This window comes from Aedes aegypti, chromosome 2, assembly GCF_002204515.2.
Source record: "Aedes aegypti strain LVP_AGWG chromosome 2, AaegL5.0 Primary Assembly, whole genome shotgun sequence".
Classification (NCBI taxonomy): domain Eukaryota; kingdom Metazoa; phylum Arthropoda; class Insecta; order Diptera; family Culicidae; genus Aedes; species Aedes aegypti.
In genome coordinates this window covers 84356830-84364334 of record NC_035108.1, presented here as the reverse complement: position 1 = coordinate 84364334, position 7505 = coordinate 84356830, and the positions used below count along the sequence as shown (strand labels likewise).

At 32.5% G+C, this 7505-nt stretch overlaps 2 protein-coding genes across 3 annotated transcripts in view; both read right to left on the bottom strand.

Annotated features, from left to right (window-relative positions):
• Positions 1–7505, bottom strand: part of LOC5568309 (breast cancer anti-estrogen resistance protein 1) — a 451449-nt gene that overhangs the window by 233069 nt on the left and 210875 nt on the right. The window lies entirely within an intron of this gene.
• Positions 1–7505, bottom strand: part of LOC110675709 — a 30729-nt gene that overhangs the window by 15123 nt on the left and 8101 nt on the right. The window lies entirely within an intron of this gene.

Here is a 7505-nt window from a genome sequence, read left to right as displayed (position 1 = left end):
ATCGAGATCTTGATCAGACGCTAAGCCAGACCTGCCCAACCTTCTTAAACCGCGGGCCAATTCTCAGAAATAATATTGCGCGGCGGGTCGGAGCATTTTCAACTTTTTTTTTTGTTGAAACGAAAAAGAAAATCCAACATTTATTGTGTAAAAATTCAGTAAGGATCAGTAAGAATCCCTCTCAGTATTCTCTATTGATCTGTCGAAAGAGTTGTGTCCAATATTGCGTCAGAATTTAGTTGGAGAATAATTTAAAATTCTGCTCTAAATTTTATTTTATTTTAAAATCATGTCAAAGATTTAATATGAATACTACTCAGAATTTTATCTCAGTCTCTTCCTCCATTATTTGGAAATTCTGGTTAGAATTATCCTGAGAATACTGGTTGACATTTGACGAAAATCCAACGCAGGTTTCTGCAAGAAATGTTTCTATGATATCCTCGGAATCGTCATTCTAAAATCTGTTAAATATCTTTCCAAAATCGCATATGAATCCTGTTCAGAATTCCGTCAAAAAACCACTTAGAATTATTTGGAAACCTGGCTCAGAATATCTGGATAATTTAATTTTAAGAATTCTGAGATATGCTGCTAAACGTCTTGTGAGAATTTTGCCCAAGTGATCTTAATATGTATAATTAGAATGATTCTATGTTATTGGTAAAATTTATGGATTCTCATAATGAAAGTCAAACTATTGTTTGCAAGCTAGACATATGTGTGGAATAATTTTGTCGCCTTTTCACTTAAAAAAATGATATGAATTTTCCAGTTTCCAAAATTTTCAAGAGCTGCAAGTTTCATTTTTCTAAGTAAATTTAGAATTTCAGTAGCTTGAAAATCGATAGTTTAGTTATGATCCTTAGTATATTCTATCTTAAAATAAATAGAATATTCAACGGGCTAGATATGAGAAGAATCTTGACACTCTTCGAGGGCTGCACAAAACAACATAGCGAGCCGCACGTTAGGAAGCCCTGCACTAAGCAGATTTCTTTCAAAATCATCGGTAAATTCCAGACGAGATTGTTGCAGGAATTCTTTTGATATCTAAATTGATATTTTGAGGTCCTCGGTATCCTGACATCAATCACTAACCTTGAGAAATCTCTTATTAGGAATGCACCAAATCCAGTGATGAACTTCAGGCGAATCGTAAGATACTTGCATAGTCGAAACACCCGAATATATGACATTTGGTCGAATGACGTTTGGTCGAAAGTACATTTGGCCGAATGGACATTTCGTCGAATGGACATTTGGTCGAAAAGGTTTAACTGCAACATTTTGTTGAACCGGCATTTCTTGGAAAGTATATGTGGTCCAATCTTAATAGTATGTACAATTTGAAGTTTTACGTTAAGTCCGATTATCGCCGAAATTAGGATTTTGTCGCTTAAACACCGAGTGATTGAATAATTAAAAAAAAGTATCAGCCATTTTACCAACAATCTATATGCGGTTAGCACAATTTTGTTATTTAATTTGATAGACGCTACTCTCCCGACATATTTATTAACCTCTTGCGTATTGATTACATATTACATATTGATCACTGGGGTGAATTTGATCACGTCGGTACCAAATAGCATTTCCTTTCAAGGATGCTTAAAACTTCGTTGCCTCACAGTCATTCCATGTTTTCTAGTTTATAGATGTCTAATGATGATTTTAAACTATTTCATGTTTATTAAAGACAGTTTTGCATAGAAATATTCACAGTTTTGAAGGTGTTAGCAATTCTGCTGGAAATGTCGGTACTAAACAATCCGCTGGTACTAAGCCTGAATGTAAACTACAGTGTTCAAAAAGTTGTGTAAGCTTCAGTTTGAATTGCTGAACTCATTTTTGAAATCGTAAAACATTACAAGAATAGTTTTTTTTTTCACAAAACCGTTTATTGTTGAATAACGCGCTTATTTCAAGGGAAATTGCATACATTTAGGCGTATTGTGAAGATTAACAAAGTTTTATTTTGCAATAAAATGATGATATACACGAGTTGTAAGAATTTTGACATCATTTTCAGATTCAGGAGACCCAAATTTAGTAGATAGGGAAATTTTGCATTCAAAAATAAGCTTTGTTGTATAGTGATCAATTTCGCCCCAATGTGTCATTTTCGACTTTCGATATAAAAACTAATTTTATAAAATGTTAAATTTTATTTCATAGAAAATCGATTACATAAACTGATAGAGATCAATGAAGTACTGATTTTACCGAAATAAATTTGACAATTTTTGAATTCCAAAGGAAAACATGTTAAAAAGTTGTGAAATAGTGATCAATTTGCCCCCGGATTACGGTAATAGCTTTACATGTCCCTAGGAGTTCTACATTGGATTACTCTATGAGTTGTTTTGTTTCGATTATTTAAGGAATTTTGTCAATAATTACCTCTGCGCAGCTCCTAACTCTGCGCACTATCTACAAAATCCATCAATATCCGATAAAATACCTAAATCTTTGTTTAATATTTTTTTCATATATTGCTACAATAGTAATAAAAAAGTACGCAAAGAATTTTCTTGACAAATTTACGTTTATTAATTTAATAAAAAATAAAATAGCTTTGAAAATATTAAAAAAACTGCCCACCAGCAAAAATGCTAAGGGAGTACCTCATCACTTAAGTCATTTGAAGCATATTAAAGAGAATATATTCAGATTTTTAGTACGTAGGCACTAGTTTATTTATTGAGCAATCATCACTGGTAAAGTGCAACTTATTTTTTCTTTATTTTCTTATTCTTCTTAAGTGCGCATAGTAAGGAACCATTTTTAAACTATGTTTCTTACTATGCGCAGCTGTTATAAAACGTTTTTTTCAACATACAATCAACCCTCCAGAGGTCGATATTGAAGAGAACCAACGACTTGTCGACACCATCGAGATATGGAATAGAAATGCTTTGGAAAATTGTTTGAGGAGACCATATTAGTAAAAGAAGATTTAAAAATGACGTCCATCATATTTCAAAAATTTCTACACTCCGTCCCCTCAATCCCATCAATATGATGATTTCGATAATTTTGAGAGTTGCACTTAATGGCATTCAGTAACAGTAATATCATGGATTGAATTATAGATAAAACGTAGTAAACTTCTACAGGGTGTCTACTACCTGGAAAAACCTGGAATAATCAGGGAATTTTGATCACAATCAGGGAAATTATTTTGAGGCAGTAATTCATGATAGAATATGTTCACGACCGAGGATTTTTGCTTTATAACCAAGAGCTATCATTAATTGCCAGAAAACTATCTCCATTTGAAAAAAAATTCGGCTGCGCCGCTCTCCAAACACTATATGAGCTGTTCAGTGAGGATCCATTCGAGTATGAAATTTTATTAGCTTATCAAAACATGATTGATGTTTTTAATGTATCTCAATTTCTTCGGTAAAGGATTAACATATCTAGGGCTGGTAGCAGGTTTCTTTTTAGATACCATTTTTATGCAAGTCTCTAAAAAATCTCTATTTTTGATAAAAGGTATCTGAACTCTCTATTTTAACCAAAATAGTCTCTAAAGTCTCTTTTTTTCCTTATCTTGCTTGCTGATAACTGAGATGCAAAATTTCTTCTTTCTTTCACAATTTCTGCAAAATTTTTCGAGAACAGTCTCAGGAAATATCCTTGAGGTTTCTCCAGAGATTTTATCAGGAAAACAGTCTAAGGAAATATCCTTGAGGTTTCTCCAGAGATTTGATCAGGAATTTTTCAAGAAATTCCTTCAGAATTTTTGCATAGGATGCTTACACTGCCCATAACTGCTAATTTGTAACATTCGACAAAAGTAGGCATTGAGTAAATGGAATACCAAGTGTGCATTTTATGGCAGCATGGGAGGAAACCAAAATTTCTAAAAATTACCAGGAACTCAAAAGTGCTTATTTGAGGCTGATATTTTGTACAACTCATATCACATACTAGGTGAATAGCCAGAAAATAATTCTGATAGAAATTTCATTGCTATTACATTTCGAGGCTCACCTATAATCTCAATGTGGCTGTTATGCGGTTATAATCACCAATGTGACAAAACAACTTGCTATTTTTTTGAACTTTCTAGAACAAACTCACAGATTTCAGTGAGTTGATCGAAAGTATTTATCATTTGATGACTCTCCATGGCATTAACTCTAATTTGTCAAAAATGTCGAATGTGACTGTTTATGCAGTTATGGGCAGTACAGGAGTTCCTCCATAATTTGCTTCAGGAAATCCTTGAACATTTCAACGTTACCACTTCTATAGGGTGTCCCATAAAGTACTTCCTCCAGATATTTTTTCACTAACTATCCAATTCTACAGTCGTTAATCTAAGAGATATCCAAAGTTTTCCACAGAATTTCTCCCAACAAAACTGGACAAGAATTTCAACGCCATTTCATCTACAGTTATTCCAAAGAATAGATCCAAAAGCTCCTCGAGGGGTTATTCGAGTGAATATATAAGAACATTTCAAATAATTCCCTCAATTCGACCTGCGTTTCGTTATTAAGTTCCTTTAAAAAAAAATTCTAGGAATTTCTCCAGCATTTCATCCATGGATTACTGAAGTTCATCCAAACATTTTTCAATGAATTTCTAAAAAAATCCCCATGGAATATTGACAAGTTCTTTTAAGGTTCCACACAATTTAACACCACAGCAATTTTTTTCTATGAAATCCTTCGATTGTAGGAATGATTATTCCTACACAATTTTCTAGTAATTTCGTCCTGTGTTCCAGGAGATCCTGTGCAATATCCTGCGAGATATTATGATTTTTTTTATTGTAGCAATAATCTTGGAAATCTTCTAAAAGTTCTTAAAGAGTGAGTCTTCCTGAAAATGCTCTTTGATCAAGGGTGACCTAAGAGATTACATAAGTAACTGTAACAGAAGATACCCGTAAATTTGCTTCAGGAATACGTCACGAATTTTCTCAACAATTTCTCAGCTTTCTGGGAAATTACATTCAAATTTACTTGGTGAAAACTCCTAAAAAATGCTTGAGAAAAAAGTTTTGAAAACTTCCTTGAGAAATCTCTTAGAATTAATAGAGGAATTTCCGAAGAAATCCTAGGAGCAATCTCTGGAGTAATTGCTGAAGGTATCCTCAGAGAAACTTGTACTCAAAATCTTATAAAAAATCTAAAGAACAATTTTGTAGAAAAACCTAAGAAATCCTTGGAGGCATCTGAAGAAGTTTCTGGTTGAATATTACAACATGTATGTCGCCCTTAAACATACACCGATACACCACGACAGCGTGAATAATGTATATTGTATTTGAAATGATAATAAACGATGCGAGCAGCTACTCGTTCTCTTTCAACGTCTAGCTGTTGACCAAATCAGATGTCTTTCATTTTACTTAAAAACATCCCTTAATAGTTTAACGTATTTTAAACTTAGATCGTATTGTACCTTAATACCGGTATGTAAAAATGTATTAAACGGGAGTCTGTTCTAGAAAGGGCTTTTTTTTTTTAATTATCTGAAATAATATGTAAAGGAATTTCTGATGAAAGCCTTGAGGTATTTTTTGTGATATTGTTTGAAAAATCCTGGTTCTATTTTGAGATATCCAAAACCCATTTTTTGGAGGAATTCCTTAGGAAAAATTTTGGAGAGTGAATATCTCAAATATAGATATCAATTCATCCCTCTCGTAATGTCGTCGTAATACATCAATGAATGTTTGTCCTTTACTGGCATATACCAGATGCGCTGGTATGTCGTCGTAATGTCGCGAAAAAAAAATTGAGAAAAAAAAGTTTTAAAAATATTTTTAGAGAAATGTCTGGTCTGATTAAACTATTTTGTCCTGGTTCCTGTTAGACTTCGTATTTTGATTACTGTTTTGTCTCTTTTCGGTCTCTTCTCAATTATTTTTTAATCTTTTTTTCCTGGAAAGGTTTCTAAATTTAATATTTTCAAGAAATTCATTCGATTGTGAAAGACTTCATGCACAATTTTCAAAATTATGGAAAATATTTAATTTCAGAGAAAATTTTTTTCGAAAAGTAAACTGGAATTTGAACAACTTTAAATTCGAAATTTCATAACAGTCTTGATTAATTTAGAACTTTTTCGAACAAAACGCAAACATTTATAATTTATTCATATTACCACAGTTGAATGTTATACGGTCGAACGCGATTACCAAGGGGCTTGATAATCCGTGATTCTATTATCAAATAAAAGTACTGATGCACTTGAAAGTTCCGTTCAGTTCACAGAGCTCTTACAAACGAAATAAAAAACATCATCATTGGAAAATACGATTCCTTTGAATAAAACTTAGCTTTGGTATTGTTATAATCTTCATATTGTAATATTGGATATTGGAACAGTTTCAGTATGCTTTACATAATGTTTAGAAGTGTATAAATAGCTATCAAATCGAAAACACTTTAAAATTTGTCATTAATTTGTTTTAGACATATAAAATTAGTGTATTTCTTGAACCTGGAATTAATTTTATAAAACCTGGAAATATCAGGGAATTTCATTTCGCTCAACGAGTAGACACCCTGTTCTATGTTAGAGACATTTCACGCTCCACTGGGGACGTAAAACCGTATAAAGCAAGCAAATGAAGATTAATTCAGAGTTTAAATGCTAGTAATGCTTTTAGTAAAATACCTAAACTGTTATAAAGAATTTATCAAGTGCGTAGAGCTAGGAACCTAAATGCACAGAATAAGGAGCATTGCAAAAAAGAGTGCGCAGAGTTAGGAACACGGAAACCCTTGAGAAAAATTAAAAATTTGCAATAAAAGTCATCACTTAGTGAAGCTTTTATATTTTTTCCTCATACATAAGATCAATAAGTATTTGATCCCAATATTTCAGAGTATTGTGTTTTGTTTTCATTCAATTACAGCTGTTTGAAAGTGAGCAGAGTATGGGGCCTTCACGGTACCGTAATCCGGGGTAACATTGATCATTTTTTTGAATATTTCTTAAATATTTCGTTTGAAAATGCAAATGTTCTACTTTTTATATTTTTAAAACAAGTACTGCCACCCATAGCTCGTGACTATAAACTGCATTTTCTTTTTTGAAAAATTTAAGCATGTTTAAATAAATGTTTTAAGCGATTTTTTCATTTAGCTGATATGGGGTAACATTGATCACCTATGTAAACAACGTTCGGTTATATTGAAAATGTCGTTACTTACTTAAATCATGACCCCTGAAGCCGAATATGAAGGCCAAACGCTTACAAGTCATTTACTTTTTGAGTTATTTTAAAATTAAAAACACCTCGAACCACGGAATACGCCTAAAGGTAGGCAATTTCCTAAGGGAATTCTATATTCTTCACAATAATTCGTTTATGTTACCTAATTGAGCATGCTTATGAAAGTTTTGACAACGGTATCGTTTTCAGCGATGCCATTTTTAGTAAGAACCGCATTTTCCTTGCTCATATCGTTTACAGAACTTATGTGAGACATAAATCTTCGGTAGTGTCATCCTTACCCATTGAAATCATTGTT